The following is an 18,680-nucleotide window of genomic DNA, read 5'->3' on the forward strand; positions in this document are numbered from 1 at the left end:
TGTTTGTCCAATGCAGGATATCTATCACCTTGTGTCCCCAGGTCTCTCATTACATGTTAGGTACATAATGGGTTAACACCTGTGTGGTAATTGGTGGGCACTTACTGTAGATCCATGGTGGTTGTCTATACACATTTCTGCAATTAGCTTGCTGACATGGCTATGGCACCAGTTGACTGTTTCTATGTGGCCCTTTTGTGGGTTGCTTGTGTCAGCTGGGGGTCAGATATGGTGGGCAGTTTGTACTCCTCTGCATACATGTTCAGTCACAGTCCTTCCTTGTTGGCCTGTACCTATGGGACATATATACGGAACGAGGGAGGTCCCAGGACCAAGCCTTGTGGGATGCCACTTATATCTGGTTTGTAGTCTGACATGGATGCAGCATGTCTGACCATGTCAGTTCTGTCCTTGGTCTGGTTTACAACCCCTCTACTGACATAGGGGTTTATATTTAAGCTGGTGAACATATCCATACTGAACACGTAGGGTATTGTCTGGAAGCATTTGCACGGTCCAGCTACACTGTGTGGACCACATTGCCCTCATCGATGACCTTAATGACTGTTTCAAATGGGTCAAACATGTTTAGGGGCAGGATCTGCACTTACGACAGCCACACTGGGTAGGGTCCGGTGTCAGTAGGTCCCCGATAGCTTTATGTCTGCGGTACATGCTGATCCTTTCCATAGCTGTGCAGACCAAGCTTGTCAGGATCCTGGGGTGGTAGTTTGCAGTATCCATTCAGGCAACACCTTTGTTGTGAAGGACCACTGTTGTTGTACACTGCTCTTTGGGTACATATCCTGTGGTAAGGCTGACATTGAGCAGTAGTGTGATTTGGCATTCCATTCTTCTTGGAGTCCATGTTGGACTCAGCCCAGGACACCATCTCATACCTTTGCTGCTGTGTGTTTTGCTTTGTAGATGATGGCTGTTACCTCAGCATCTGCAATGTCAGGGGGCCAGCAATCTGCTGGGATAGATATTTTGCATTCTGGGGGGGGGGGGGTTTGCACTGCACCTGTCAGGTTGTATGTTAGCAATATGTGTGTGTGTTTGGTATGTTGTTTGTAATATCTGTGTGATTCGGAGCATATCTGTGAATTCCCAACATGGTTCCTACCATCAGTTGAGTAAGCCTTGTGATTATCCTTAGTGTCCTGTACAGTTTGTATCTTCATAAGTTCATAGGTTCATACCAGGCTATCCACCCTAGGGCATTAGTAAGCCTAGCCAGAGTGTGTGTGTCTTTCACGCCTTGCTATGTGAATATTATGGCCATTTATGATTTACTTTACTGTGCCTCTGTCTGGACGTGACACAGTGAAGACCCCCAGTGTACATCTACGATCAACCATCCACTTGGCAATATTCCTGTTGAGGGGTGTCAGTGAGGGGCTCTGCCTAACATGGAGTGGGATCCTGTTCCAGGGTGTGGGGAGCCTCTGGGTTATGCATCTGTCCCTCCAGCACATCCTATTTTATTATGTGTTGAGGTTGACATCTGTCACTCTCACAGCTCCAATGGCTTTGATTTCCTGGGGTGAAGCATGTCCATTACTCCTGTGTTGGACATGGCCTTGTACAACAGACATACAATGCCTCTGTGTAGGCAGTCTGTGACTGCATTCAGCTGGGGTGTCTACAGCCAGGCAGCATATGACATATATTTGAGACCCTTTATCCTCTTGGTGAGGTACCCTTGGGGTCTTTCTAACCGCTGCAGGTGTCAGGTAAGGTACATCCCATATGAGTCATTGTACTAGATTATGGGTCTGATAAGAGAACAGTACAGGGGCACAGTAACCTCTGTTGATGTAGATGTGCATCCTTTCATGATACGGTGTCCAATATAGACAGTCTTCCTAGCCACATTGGCATTGTGAGTGTCACATAACAGGTTACTGTCGACTTGTGTCCCTAGGTCCCTGATTACTCCTTCCATACATAATGGTTTACCACCTATGTGGTAATTTGTGAGTACCTTGTTTGGTATTTGGTGGGACATTCATACTGTCCAGTGTCTTCAGGATGTCTGGGTGGGGTTCCTGTGTGTGTGAGTGTGGTCTGTTGCATGCTACAGACTGTACAGCATGGGTGGTCTCCGCTGCTTCGTGCATTGTCAGTTACCTGGCCGTATGGGTGTCTGTGCTGCATATGGATACTCCCCCTCCTTTGATGTTTTGGTCCAGGTGTTGGGGCCATAACGCATGATATGAGGTATAACCTGGTAGTGCTGGTGTGCTGTCAGTAGGCTTGCAGCAGGTTTCTGTCACTGCACAGACATCGATGTTCTCCATACTGGGAAGTGCCTCAGGAGCATGCATATTGCAGTTTACACATCTGGCATTGGTCAGCATTACCCTTATGTTTCTTACCACTTATGTTTTCTAGGGTGGTGGGTTAGTCTTTTCGGCCTTGCCTACGTACGGCTCTATGGTGGTGGCAAAGGCCTTATCCAGTATCCAGACACCCAGGGGTAACAGGTGCAAGCCATCCCTGGAACAGCAGCATGGCTTGTCATGCATGACATCTCAAGCAGACAGACATTAGATCCTCTTGGACTGACAGCTGTAATTGTGCCACCTGTTAAAGCTGATCATTCTGTGTTTGTACTGTGGCATCATTCTTGGTGAGGGTTGGATGCTGCAAACGGCCAGTGTCATACCGGCCTGGAGTACATACTCAGAGAGCTCATCCATGTCTCTTTTCATGTAGTCCAGGGAGGTACATCTCGGGTCATTCACACCAGCATGGACAATGACTGCATCATATTTCTGCTTGCTTTGGGGTGACCTGCGTACTTGTGTTATGTGGCGTATTGTAGCAGCCTACAGGCAGCTTACTGTACCCTTTCCCTTGTTCAGTCTGGTGAGTGGAACAGCAGTGTGTCTGCCTATAGAAACACCTATTACAACTGTATCAGGCATGTTGTTTCTCCTTCTGGCCTGTGACTGTTTGGCACACCAGCTTTGTGTACTATGTGTTGCATGTGCTATGTTTGGAGGTTGTGGTTGCTTGGGGTCTGCTTTGGAGGTTTCTGTTGGTGTGGTGTGTTTGTACTTAGGGCCTCCGGGAATGTTTTTCTGTGTTTATGTGTTTGGTTTACAGTTGTGATAGGTCTATGTGGGACAGGGTTTGTGGTGTGTGTGGTTACCTTCTCCTCCTGACTAGTTTTGACAGTACTGAGTTGGGGGAGCTCAGCCTCCGGTTTGGATAAATGGTTGCATCTCTCACATATATTTGTATTTATTGGGGGGAGTTGAGGGTTGTCTGTGTACTTGGGGCAGGTGTAATATTGCCTCAGGATTCACAGATTCTACTTGTTGTAGCTGGCCTTAGTGGATTGTATGTGTGGACATATTTTATTGCCATACTACTGATCAGTGATTACTTCCATTTTTATATTTGCTCTATCATGTAGTAGCTTCCTCATTCTCTTGCATGGTTTGGTAATGGCTGCAGTCCAGCATGCCAGATGCCTGCATGTATGGCATTGTGTCTTGTTGTTATTTGTGATTGCATAATCCAAGCATTCCTGGCTGTGCTCATGGAATGCCTGTATAACAGGTTCTGCGGTGTGTCCCATATTCTGCACCTGCACAGGGCCTTTAGTGGATTCCACATCAGTTTGGAGGGGTGCAACTTATGCTTTACACATGTTTTTCACTGTGGTTTTCTGGCCAGGGACTGTGGTCAGTATGTGTATATCCGGTGTGATTACTCTATGGTCTGGTCTTACCAGTGAGGGATACACTTCTCATCTTGCCATCCAGTACGCATGTTGCTGATTATCACATCCAGTATGCTTACCCCTCTTGTGGGAGTGGTACGTTGTTCCTGGGCATTTTGGTTTATGGATTCTAGGAACTTTTCTCCTACTGTGTTGGTGCTAGTATAATGCTCCCAGTGTATGTCTGGGTATTTTCTGTCATCCGATATAATGTGGTTTGGGGGGCTTGATATATTCATGCATTCCAACATAGGCCAGGTGCAGTTCCTGGTGTTAGGACAGTAGTCTGCAGCAGGCTATATACTGGGAGGCGGTTTTAGCCACTGGTACTTGACCATGGCTAATCCATGCTGCTTCTTGTTGTGGTACCAACATGGGGGTGTGGTTATCCTTGACAATTATTGCTAGTCACCCTCCTTTTGTAGCTTGTTCCATGTTTTGAGGCTGTACAGCACAGTATGAGGTGTAACCTGGTTGTGTTAGGGTGCTGATGTGAGCCTTGACCCAGTTTTCTATTACAGGACAGATATCAACATTCTCCATACTGTGTGCATTTACACTGCACGCATCTTGCTGTTTAGACTTCTGGCATTGGGTAGCATTACATCTAGGTTCCTATCCCTTGTGGTACCTATGAAGGTGGGTTTGTGTTTTGAGACTTACCTATTCAGGGCACGCTGTGGGTACTGACAGCCTTTGCCAGTATCCATGGGGCCTGGACTGATAGGTGCATGCCACCCCTAGCAGGTGGTGCATTATGTCATGCTCAGCATGTCTTCCCAGGCTGAAACACATTGGCTCCCCTTTGACTGACTGCATTACTTCAGCCAATTATTGCAATTGATCATCCCATCATCATATTGTGGCTTCATGCTTGGTGAGGGTGGATGTTAGTCAGGGTCCTCAAGTGTGCATATAGTACATGGTGTTACATTACTTAACAGATGGCGTTCATGCCTCAGGTGGTGCTGCAGGGCTGCCTCTGTCGGATGCACATATTACACTCCCTGTACATGTTTGTGAGCAGGTCATGTCATTTTAGGCATCCCTGTTATTATTTGAGTGAGTCAGAGGGGTATCATTCCCAGGGTTCCTACTGAGCCAGTGTATGTGCTATGCATTGCCTCTTTGCCAAGGCCAGGGCATACTGGGCACGCCTCCTTCTGCCTACTGGGGCAGGCTCAGGTTGTTCCTCCTCCGAGTCATGCTCTGCCTGTGATGGCCTTGGCAATGGTGGGGGGCTGTTTGGCCCGGCCCTATGCTGATCCTGCTGCAGCTGTTTTCACAAGATCATATTATGTAGCATAGCACATACCATGACAATTTGGGTACATGTAGTTGGTGAGTACTGCAAGGCTCCACCAGATGTGTCCAGACACCGGAACCATGACTTGAGCAGCCCAAACACACGCTCTATTACATTACGTGTTTGTGCATGTGCCTCATTATGGCGTTCCTGTTCAGGTGTGTGTGCATTTCTGATGGGTGTCATCAACCACGGCTCCAGTGCATAACCTGCATCCCCCACTAGGTGTCTGTGTAGGATGTCCCCATTGGCAAATGTCTGGTACAGCTGCGTCAAATGCCAGATGTGGGAATCATGGTAGCTCCCAGGGCAGCCAGCACACACATTCATTATTATGCCCTGGGCATCACACACAACCTGGCAGTTGATGGAGGGGAAGCCCTTGCGGTTAATGTAGGCCCTACCCCGCTCACCGGCTGGTGCTTTGATGCATATGTGTGTGCAGTCTATTGCATCCACTACCTCAGGGTATTCTGCTATTTGCTGGAAGAGATGCATATTGCTGGCCAATACCTCACGGGCATTGGGGAAATGTACATGATCACCGACATGTGCTGACATGGCATCCAGGAACTGGTGCAGTACCCTGGAGGCTGATGCCTGTGATATCCCCATCATATCACCAGTTGGTCTCTGGAAGGTACCTGTTGCTAGTATTCTTAGGCCAACACATACCTTGGTTTCCACTGGGATAGGTTCCCCTCTGTTGGTTCTGTGTGTGAGGCGTGGCCTGCACAGCTCGACAATTTGCTGCAGGAGGTCTCTGTCCACTCTATAGCGCTCTACTATCTCCAGCTCATGTAACCCATGGTAGGTGACCCTGGGCCTGTACACTCTTCTCTGTCTCCTCACTGTGGGTTGTCTGGCACCATCTGCATTGTCACCACACTCAGCAAGTCGCCTATGTCTCATTATGACAGCTATGGCAGCCCCTAGCATTTCTGCTCTGAGTTCAGCTTTTTCAGTTTTCACTTCTAATAGCTTACTCCTGTCTTGCAGTGTCTCTTGAGAGAAACATCCTGCACTGCTGTTTGCAGAGTTTTAAGTGCTGGGCTGGGCTACTATTCTGCCTGTGTAATTGCCTGCTTCTAATTTTTTTCACCTGCTAGCTCCAGCATTATTCCCTGCTAGCTTCCTACTAATTATGTTGCTTCCTTTTTCCTTTCTGTTTCCTCAGGGGGGAGCAGCGTGCATACCAGCAGAAACACGCTCACAGTGGCTTACACGCGCGCACACATGCTTACACGGTTCGGTATCTGCTTATTCGGGTTAAAACGCGCTCACACCAATGCAAACAGTGTTACAACTCTGCCAACAGGCTCCCACATGCTCAGTCTGCCCTACACGCATGCACACTAGCGCAAACAGTCTTACAAATCTACCAACACACACCCACATGCTCAGTCTGCCTTACACGCGCGCACACTGTCCTACTCGCGCCTCACTCATGGCGCGCACACGTGCGTATGCACGCCCAGCAAGAAACTTTGGTGTAAGTAACACTGTACACCTTCCATTTCTTGACTTTCCCATGCTTATTTTGTGGCACTCCTCTTTCCATGATCTGTGTCTGTCATCTGTCATGTAACACTGACCTCCAATGAACTGCATTTCTTTCTACCATTCCCCCCTGTGATGTCACCTATCTCCTACTCTATTCCTCCCCCTTATGTATCTCTTACACTACTCAGAATGTGCTCATTTGCTATGTGACTGTGGGATTCAGTATCCTAACCCTCATTTACATCAGATTGCCTACTAATGCTTAGTTACATGTCTTAGACTCAGCTTCCCCCCTTAGCAACCACTACATGGTGGCCATGTTGTTTTTGGTCTGCTGGTCCCTGCATTGTCATTCCATGTATTGCATAAAACTCACATTTGTGGGTTTATAACCTTCATTTTTATGTTTTATACAGCGCAGCCCGTTTGCGCGGGGCTGCGCTGCATTTAAACATCGGCGATCGCCGAAAAAAAAAATTATATTTTTTTAATATTTGCATCGGAGTACCTTGCCAATGGCCACATATTTGGCCATCGGCATGCTGCCTGACACATATGCACCCTTTATTTGGAGCTGACATGGCTCCATTGTGATTTTTGCAGAAACGTACTCAGTTGTCAACTGAGTACATTTCTGCAGCTAAAACGGCTCTTACACGGGCTGCTTTCTGTTTTGTGGATCGCTACTCTACCTCATTTGCATGCCTTTCAGCTGCAAGTGAGGTATTTAGCATATCCACGCCCAGTCCATGTAAGAGACATTTTAGCTGGTCTCTTACATGGAGTTTCGGGCTGTTCCTGGATCACGAGGCTTGCATGGAGTGTTACACGTCTCTTACACTCCGTGCAAGCCTTCGTGAATCCTGCCCACTATGCAGTACTGTTAAATATAGAGGTTTTAGTACATTTTGCAACTTTATAATATTTAATTTAACCTTTATACTTTTACTCAGGGATGATAGCTATATATTACATTATTTACATATTAGTTTATGTGCGTAGAAAATAGCAATAGTTTATAATGTATAAACAAGAAAAATGTTTATTTAAGGTATGTGTGTTTTTATATATGGTTATAACTTAGCTTTTTTCTATAATAGAAGGAAAACTTGTCCATTTGTTAAACTTGTATTTTTTCAGATGTTATTTTATGAGTATATAGGTGAGGTTAGTATGTATATATAGCATGCTAATCACAATTACTAAAGTTTTGTTACAGTAATTTATATCTTTAATATGATTTCTTTTTTCAATAACAACTAATCCAAGATGTAGACAACAGTAGTGTTTGTTAGGGAATGTCTAGAATAGACTCTGTAATAGTTAGGTTAGTTAATATAGGTCTTTACTATAGGATGTGTTTAAGGTTTTATCAATTAAGATTTTTTTTTTTTGTGTTTCTTTGACCCATTCAGTCTTCTATGTTATGCAAGACCTATGTATGCCCTGGTCCGGGGTTAGAGTGGATAGGCACTGGTATAGAACGAGATGTCAAGAATGCTTCCAAATTATGTATGTTTTTCAAGCTACTTTACCTTTCCTTTTTGTTTTCCCTTTTAAACTTTTACTTTATAACAACTATTTGAATGTGAGAGGTGGACTCATGGAACGTTAAAGGACACCAGAGCTTAAAGAAGAGGAAGTTAATTTTACACTTATGGTTGCAGGCTAAAGCGATGTTTATATTACTTCAAGAAATGCATTTAACTAATGATCAATGGGTTGATATCCAAAAAACAAAATGGATTAGAGAAGTAATAGCCTCAGAAGGTAAAACTAACAGTGCTGGGGTAGCTATAATTATTAAAAATAATTATAAGGGAAAGATTTTAGACTCTAAGGCAGATAAAGATGGAAGATGGTGTTATGTTGTTCTTTTAGCTACCCAGTTTGATAAACCTATTTTATTGTTACATGTTTATGCACCCTGTAATGACCAGCATCTATTCATAACATCGTTATATCCAATTTTGACGCAATATGATAAATATATAATTATTGGAGAAGACTGGAATTCTTATCAGAATCTGAAGTTGGATAGATCTTGTCCACAAAGAGCATCTAATAAACAAGTGGTGTCAGTATTAAGTGATGTTAAGGAAGACTTTCAACTATATGATCCTATTAAATATTTAAATACTGGTAATATTATAAATAATTATACCTTTTATTCCATGTGTCATAAAATGTGGTCCAGAATAGATTTCTTTTTGATTTCAAGAATAATGGTTAACCTGGGACCCTTAGTAGTTACACATGCACGTTACTTGTCAGATCATTCAAAAATTTCATTAAGTTTTGCTAAAGATCCAATGGAGGCCCAGCGGCAAAGAGGTTTTAACTGGTCTCTTAACCCAAATTTGTTGAATAAGGAGGAAATACTGTATGAAATTATAGGTCATCTTAAAGAGTTATTAGATAGATTAAAGAAACAACAAGGTGTACCTGACATTGATTGGGTGACAGTTAAAGCACAAATAAGAGGGATCTTTTTGCAAAAAGCTTCATACTATAAAAAAATACAAAATAGAGATATTCAAAAATTGGAAGCTAAAATTAAGACACTTGATCAAGAATTGATTCAAAATTGTAATACTCAAACAGAGGTGGAATTACTTAATTGTCAAAAAGATCTCTTCTTAATACAAAATAGCAACTTGACATTTCAGGAACATAAGATGTTCATAGTTAGGTATGCCAATCATGTGCAAACACCATCAAGGGCATTAGCTAGGATAATTAATCAGTCGAGAACAGCAGTACAAATTTCGGAAATACATTTTAGAAATGCAACTTATTTCAAAACCGAAAATATCATAAATGTTTTTGAGCAGATATATACTAGTATATATGGTGAGCACAGTGATTTATTCCCCTATAGAACTAGCAAGGGATTTTTACAAAATATTAAATTTCCGAGAATAGAGGACAGTATTCAAAGAGATTTGATTAAACCGATATCTGAAGAAGAAGTGATATATACAATTCAATATATGAAATCACATAAGTCACCAGGTCCTGATGGTATGACGGTGGAATTCTATTAAGAAATTTGACAATATCTTTGGCAAAATACTCTCACGTGTATTTAATTATATAATGAAGAACAAAATTAATGATCCCCATCTCAATGCTTCAAAAACTATTTTTATACCTAAACCTAATTCTGATTCTCAAAACCCTGACAATTATAGACCAATTTCATTAATAAATGTAGATATGAAAATTTTAACCTCTATTATAGCTAATAGATTAAAAAAGTTATGCATCATATCGTATCTAGGGAACAGGCTGGTTTTATGGCAAATAGACAAACTAGTGATAATACACTTACATTACATACTTTAATAGCTTATGCTAAACAGAAGAACCTTAACATATATGCACTTATACTTGATGCACAGAAAGCTTTTGACAGGGTTGATATAAACTTTTTGTTTGAAATTTTACCATATTTTAATATATCTCATGAGTTTTTGAAGTTTTACAAATTCTGTATAGTAATCCTTATACCACATTGTATATAAACAGAAATTTTTCTAAAAGAATACCAATCAAAAATGGAATACGTCAGGGTTGTCCTCTGTCACCTTTATTATTTAACATATACATTGAACCGTTATTCCTATACATTAAACAGACTGTATACCACAATGCCCCACTAGTTTACGGAACAAAAATATCAATGGCAGCATTCGCAGATGACCTGAATATTTATTGTACAACTCCAGTCTCAGACACTAAAAAGTTACTAAAAGCGATAGAGAATTTTTCAGAAGTTTCCAACTATAAAATTAATCTAAAAAAAACTAGTATTTTCCCATTGAGAACTCCCAAACCCTTTTCACTGTTGCCTCTGGTGGGACAAATAATGTGTAAAGATAATATTAAATACTTGGGTATTGGCTTCGCTACGGATGATAAGGATTTTTATGTTACCAATATTAAAACAGTTTGGGATCAAATAGTATCTGATTTGGGGAGATGGAAGAATCTACGACTACCAGTATTATCAAAGGTATCAGTTATCAAAATTAATATGTTGCCACGATTATTATATATTTTCAGATCTGCTCAGGTAGTAATTTCAAAAACATTTTTTTAACGAATTCACAAAGAATTAGCTAAATTTATTTGGGAGCCGAAGAAAACAAGGATCTCATATGAAAAATGAATGACTCCAAAACATAGAGGTGGATTGGAGTTACCCAATTTTGAAACTTATTATTTTATAGTAAATTCAAACAGGCTTCTAAGAATCGCTAATTATAATATAACTAGCACTAAATGGATTCCTACCTGGGTAGTTCTGAATTATAAATATATTTTACATTTGAATATTAATCCTAAAGCCATACCCTTTTTAGGTAAAGAAACTTTGAAACTATATGGGTTAATGGATCACATTAAACTATATGTAACGTCCCTACAAACTTTATTTCAATCATTAGATCTTGCTCAATATATGATGGCTTATCAACCCTTTCATAGAAACCCTAACCTGAGACTAAATAATAAATTAATTGATCTTAAAGAATTCCCCTTAATAATCAACTTAACTTTAATAGATATTTATACACTTCTTAAACTCTTGGCTAATCAGATAAGAAAAGAATTAAACTTACCTAAAAATTATCTCGTTATTGTAAGACAAATTAGGGAACTTTCTATAAGTTACTTTAAAAATTTTAAACCCAGAGAAGAGAATATAATTAAATGCTCGAATTAGTGGCAAGCTCTCCAACAAGATATTAAATTTATAACAGCAGCAAATAATTTAATAAAGGAGTTTAAATTCCAAGATAAAGTTCTTGTGTCAAAATATTGGAAAGAGAAAATGCCAGAGATAGAAGACAGTCATATGATAAAAGTAATCGACTTGACTATAAAATCTATTTCTCTTAAAAAACTGATGCATACCCAGTTGATGATATGGAATAATGCGTATTATACACGTCTTAGCCTGCATAAATTTAATTCCAAAAATTCACCAGTTTGTCCATACTGCAAGGATCAATCTGCTGATCTTCTTCATATGTTCTGGAGTTGCAAATGCATATACAAACTTTGGAACTCACTTAAGATACAACTTCAGAAGATGGGTTACCAAAGTTCAACATTGTCATGGGAATTCATGATTTTACATATTCCTCCAAAATAACTTTCTAAATCTCAATGTATTGTATTAATCAATATTTTCTTATTAATGAAGCTATACATAGCTACTAATTGGATGGACCCATCCAAAACATCATGGAATAATTTTAGAGTATTAGCAATAAGGCATATAGTAGCTCACAAACTACTTTTGAACCAACATAATAAAAATATTAACAATCCAAAAATATGGGAACAAGTATTTAATATTGTATTAGCGTAACATCTTATATTTGAATTTAGCAAGAATTTCTACACTTTTAAGAGACTCTGTAACAGCAACTTTTTATTACTCAGATTGATCTTAACCACTTTTATACTCTTTGTGTATAATTGAATGTGTTACTTGGAAGCATTTATGTAAATATTGTATATATGTTATGGAGTTAGTGTTAGTTACATTAGTTGGTAGTTTTTTCTTAATTTTCTGTATTGTTTTAATTTTGTATGGAATATAAGAAAACAATAAAAATTATTATTGAAAAAAAAGTCTGCAATATTTGTAAAGATATTATTAGGTCAGTTTTAGAGAAATTCTTGTTATTCAGGTCATTATGTATATAACTGAATAAATAAAGTATATCCACAGTTCTAATAGAGGATTATCTGCTATATATTTGTAAAACTCTTGCATACAGTTGGTATGTATCTGAAATAATATCATTTCATGTACATTGCCTGACACCTACTACTTTGTTATAATCTCCAAATATATGTACATTTTTTCATAAGGAAGGTTATGCAAAGCTTTCTATATGTCAGTTATAATATCACTATACTTAGGAAATGACCTACCTTCTGTTTAAATATTTTAATTACAACTCACTCTGTTTCTTTCAGCAAGGCTATAAAATACCAAACAATCCTTACCTTCTAAGCCAAGCATCCATGTCCTGAAGCTCCAGATGTACTTTCTGCATGCAGCGTCATTTTGCTTTACCAAGCTCTGCATAAAAAACAAAAAAAAAAAGATCACCTCTTCACAGGGACTGTTCAGCTTATTGACATTGCTTTGGGGCATATTCAATAAAGCCTATACCAGGTGTATGCTAAGTATACACAATATGTATTCAAGAACATTCTTATCACATTGTTTGTGCTTTCTAGACACTCAGAAAGCTTACACCAAGTGTGCATGTAGTCTACACTTTGTGGTAACCGTTATGAATCCCTGTCAATGTTTAAAGCTGCAAGAATATCAGTAGGAAAACTAAAATTAGGAGGAAGAAGATGTGAGTCATGTCTGTGTTGTCTGTTCTCTCAGTGTAGGTGTTATTGAATCTCAAGGTTTATTTAGGTATTTATTTATTTATTTGCTTATTGGATAGTCCAGCTGGGTGCAGATGTGTAAACTGCAGCTGAACTTTGCAGTTGTTAGGGTCTTCTGACTCCGTATCTGTTGAACATAATCACAGCCGATGTTGTGAATGTTTGGTGCAGCTTGTAACAGTTAACAAATAACTCTGCAGCAGCACAGCTCTATATACACTCTATAGACACATAAAATGCTTTGTCCAGCTTCAGGTCAGCTTCCCTTAATAATTTGACCCTGATCTGACCATTTTTGATTGAACACTAAATTTTATCTTATCAACCATGCAAATTCCCAAAGTCACAGTTTTGTGCGCTATCGGTTAACCTATTTGCATAAGCATTAAGTGACTCCTGAACCCACCGAAAAATAAATGCCATATATATATTGTAGATTCTTCTTTGTTTGGAATATGTTTGAATGTTCTTCAAAAGGTTACAAATATTAAATACATTTTATTTTTCCTTAACTGTATCATGATGAATCGTTGCTCAATAATCCTTTAATTGTCTCATATCCACCAGCAGTAAGATATGGTTCAATTCATCAAATCCAAAGTTTCTAGTTTTCCTGACAAGTTTCCTTGCAGCTTTAAAGTCATTACTAGTTGTAGAACATTTTGTGTCAAAAACTGAAAAAAAAATTGTTCCTAAAGAATTGTTTTTTTCAGTGAAGCATGAAAAATTGAACTTACATTTGCAAAAATGAGATTCAAGACTCTTTGTTTTGGAAATAAAGTCAATTAAATATTAAATTTTGAGAAGGTGAAAAACAATACTATATTCATCCACCCATCCAATCATCCATCCATCCATTTTCTAATAACCCATGTTGTCAATTGCAGGGTCACAGTGACACAAGGAAGACAAAGCACTTAAGATCATTCTAGGTAAATGACCATAGTATTGCAGAATGCATGTTCTCATTCATTTGCAGTCTGCACATAGATACATATACAAACACATAAACACACATATACACAGGCAATTTTTGGGAATGCCAATGCATACACAGAGAGGACATACAGATTCAGCGCAGTTTTTTTTTTAAATCAAAAAATGAGAACGTCACTATAGGTCCAGCACTGCATGTGGATATGATACATTAAAGTTTCCATGTCATTAAAGCCAACTTGTTTGTACACAAGTATCCAAGACCCCCTTTCCTAATCCTCACCTTGTAATCTCTGATTTCCCACACTGGCTCTAGCCTTTCTTTATCTGAGGTTCTTTGCTCAGTTTCCATTGTGTCATAATAATTTCTTCTTTGAGAATGATTTTTTTTTAGAAAGAAACACTGTCGTTTTGTACTCCAAGTGTTTAACGTACATGTATGGGATAAGCTCTGAGTTCATCATCCGTCTGTTCTGCAAAGGGAAATGGATGGTTTTGTCACCAAGACATTTCCCACTCATACATTATTTTTACTGTATCTACAGCACATTAACACACAGAGCACACATGTTATGTTTTCTGTCTAAACCAAAGGCATATTTCTGCAAATGTGCCAAACATTTTAAAATGTGCTAAAACCTATTTGTGCCAAACATTTTAAAAAGTGTTACAATTTATTTCTGTAAGCATAATCATATTTCTTCCTATTTTTCTTTTACTTTTAATTATCTTTATGTAAAATATGTAATATTCTCCAGCACTGCTGCTTTAACATGTCATATTTCAGAAGTAAGATTTGCGAAGTATAATTAAATTGTCACAATGCAAGGGTTGCAATTCAAATAGCTGTAATATAGAGTTTGTCTTTAATAAAGCTATTCTTAGATACTCAGATCTTATTAAATGGTGTTTGTCATATAATTATAAGTGATAGAAGACATGATCTGAAGGAAATGCAGGATCAGGTTTAGCTTACAAAATGTAGTCAGTTTTATACAAGCACAAGACGCTCTATATTTGTAATCAATGTACACAGACTTTCTTGTTGGAGTTCATGTTTCTCCAGCTAAATAGTAATTCTCAGAATTCAGAAAGTAATTAAGTCTCTTCAAAATAAGTAGTTTGATTAAATCAAAGCCTGTTCTGTATGTTTTTTTAAAAAAGCTTCAATATTCTTTAGGAGATAAAAGAAATGGAGGTGGAATCTTTAGAGAAGGGAAGAAGCACATCATATAGAGGATTTGGAGCAGGTTGCTGATCATAAGCCACTTGTTATATGTTTGAGACGTGGATGCCAAGAAATTCCCTTCAAGACAGAATCTTGACAGGTAGATCTTGCCATCCATATCGAGAATATATGGTAAAGGGTTGTGATCAGAGAGCCAATCATAATTCTTTGTAGTGCACTGAGCTTTATCTGCTCCATGTACTACAAGTTACAGAAAAAAAAGCATTAAGTGTTTTGCCAGCTTTCAAAGCCATAAAGCACTTTGTGAGCACTGTCAGGAAGGCTTTGTAATGCAGTCTCTTATGCTACACAAAGTCAGGGACACATCAATGGCACAGACACTAGGCAGAAACAAATCTGTTTTTTTTATTCTGCTTCAGTCATTTGCTGGTCAGTACTGGCAGATTTAATTGCCTAGTGCAATACAGGATCTTAACAGCTGAAGTAGGGGATGCTTGAAAGTTGTTAAGATCTGGTCTGGCACAGTAGAAGCACTTAACTGATTTGTCTTTTTCCAAATATTGGAGCATAATAACTGTGTTCTATATATTACATAGAAATGAATGGAATTAGTAGGAAAAATACATGCAGAATAATATTCAGTAGGAGGAGTGAGGCTTATGGGAAGGTAGGAATTGCAGAACGTATGTAATGTTGGAGTTAACTATAATTTTTAATAATAAAACATACATACACACACACACACACACCTACATATATATATATATATATATATATATATATATATATATATATATATATATATATATACATACATGGGTCTATATTACATGAGCAAATGCTTAGCTTGTCGAACACCTAAATGTCAACAACTAAAGAGCGAAAGCATAAAATCGCGAACGGCCATTTTTTCTCAGGGAAAAAAATTTGCTTGGCCATTATCAGAAAGTTGCCCTTTTCCTGAATGTAGAGCAATCTCAGAGTTGGTATATTTAGTTGGCGGGGTGTGGGGTGCGAAGCCCCCCACTTAATTAGAGTTTAAGGTTTGTGTAAGTTTCTGACGGCCAAGTGAATTTTTTCCCTAAGAAAAAATTTGTGGTATTGGCCGTTTGCGATTTAAAGGTTTCGATGTTTAGCTGTCAACTTTTAGCTGTTTGACAAGCTAAACATTCGATTTTATAAGCCTTGCCACAGAGTGATGGCTTTCGCCTCCCCATTAGATTAGTATCCAACACACATACACACACACACACACACACATATATATATATATATATATATATATATATATATATATATATATATATATATATATATATATATACTCTGCATGAAAGAAATACTATTGCTTGTTTTCTCTTCTGTTAATGTATCTGTGCCTATGTTACTGTCTAAAATGGGATTTAATAAAGATATTTACAAAAAAAATGCCTTAATTTGGTCTGTCTGGAAAGGACGTTTTATGAAGTATGAGTAAGAATTACTGGTGAGAGTATAATGCTGCATGGTCTAAAACCCATTTTCACTCTTATTCATTTTTATATTATATAGGTACATTACCTTCTGTAGCTAACAAAACATATCATTTTATTACCTGAAAGTTTTTTTGCAAATTACAGTTACTGTCCACTTTCTACTCTGAAATTAAAAATGTATGCTTTTCTTAAGACCATTTATATCTGATGTTTTGTTTATGTGCATGTTGTTGTTGTTGTGTCTTTCGGCTTTTCCCATTTAGGGGTCGCCACAGTGGAACTCCGGTCCGCTAATGATTGGCAGTAGATTTTTACATGCAGAGTTGCCAGCCCTGATGCACAACCTTCAATGAAGGTACGCCCATTCACACACGTCTCCACACAGAAGATGCTTTCGCTGAGAATCGAACAGGACAACGTCCTACTGTGAGGTGACAATGCTACTGCAGCACCACCACAGCGTTTTGTTTATGTGCATGTGCATTTTGTATTTCCAGATCATGCATTTTGCATGTGGAACAATTAATGTTCCATGAGAGTAACCTGAGAAAACCATGTTCTGCATTTATAAACAGTACACTGTCTTCTGCATCTATAGATGTGATATAGCACACCAGTTTTGTAATGACCTTTGTCATTTAAATAACCAGCTATATGTTGTCCTCTGTTATAATCAGTTTCTCAACATGTTGTCATCATTTTCGTTTGTCGCCTTTTTCCACACTAATGTCACCCCGTAACTCATTTACCATCCAACATAATTAACTGACAAGCATCACATGCTACAAGAGTCACTCTGTTTTACAGGTAATCACAGTTTTGCATGAAATGTATGCCATATAATAATATTAAACTGCCATCCATATTTCACCCAGATTGTTTTGCTGACTTGCCTTTGTGTGTGAAATATAATAAGAATGTCAGATTCCAAGGTAGTCACAAATATCTAACTGAAAACAAAATTAGCTTCAAAGCAATCAGAATTAAGAATAGATTGCTAACAATAAAGTAACAGAACATATGCAGACATAACATGAGAAACACGCAGCACTGATATCAATAATGGAAGATTACTCACCTGGTAAAAGTGAATATGTTTGTTTCATCCTATGGTACCGATTCATTTTTCAGAGTAGCAGTGCACTCTCATGTTGAAAGATGCACTGCAGAAATGTTAAAACCTGAAAACAAAACCACTTCACCTTGTATAAATCATCCTCAAAACTACCTCCTGTTCCATCTGTGTGTTGTTAAGTAGAAATGTAAAAATGCACCTAGAACTAAAAACATATGAGAATCTCTTCTAGCAATAAGTAACAGAAACTACTAGCTGTTGCAAGTTAAATAGAGTGGGTAGAATATAACATGGAAGAGCTGTCCCAGTTCAGAATTAACTGTTGGGAAACTTAAGGTGTTTGATAAAGTTTAAGTTTAAGTTTAAAAAGTGACAACTCTGAAAGTAGCCTAGGGTGAGCAGTAGTTGAGAACAAGAAAGATGCATCTATAATAACACACTTTAGAGGAGAGAATATCTGGCTTTTAAACAGAAACATAAAAAAACCTAGTTCAGTCAATGGACATCCATTTTTTCCTCTTTTTTGCTGACTTGTGTCACCGACAATGGAAAACATTACATTAGATTGAGTCCTGTTGCCAGGGTAGGTACTAAGCAGTAAAATGATACTGATGCAATAACTGTTACCACCTGACTAAGTTTCCATCAGTCTGGATTACAATGCAGCCTACATTCATTATAGGTCTATATCAGAAGACCGAATGGAAATAACAGCGAACGCCAAAACATCGAAAAGACCGGTCCTCAAACTTGATGTTGTGAGGGGCTGCGCCCTCTACACCCACCGCTAAATATATATAACAACTCTGAGATCACACTACATTGAAGGAAGGGCAAATATTCCAATCCTCACTGTACGGCAATCTCACAAACAGCACTTTGTGGTCCGGTCTTTTCAATGTTTTGCATTTGCTGTTATTTCCATTCGGTCTTCTGATAAATACCCAACATTATCTGATGTTCTCAGGTGTAACATTGTCTACTTGGGATTGTACTATGGCAAAGGAGAAAACTAGACTTTAAACCATCTGTGC

This window comes from Protopterus annectens, chromosome 1.part0 (assembly GCF_019279795.1).
Source record: "Protopterus annectens isolate FY-2018-M chromosome 1.part0, PAN1.0, whole genome shotgun sequence".
Taxonomy (NCBI): Eukaryota; Metazoa; Chordata; order Ceratodontiformes; family Protopteridae; genus Protopterus; species Protopterus annectens.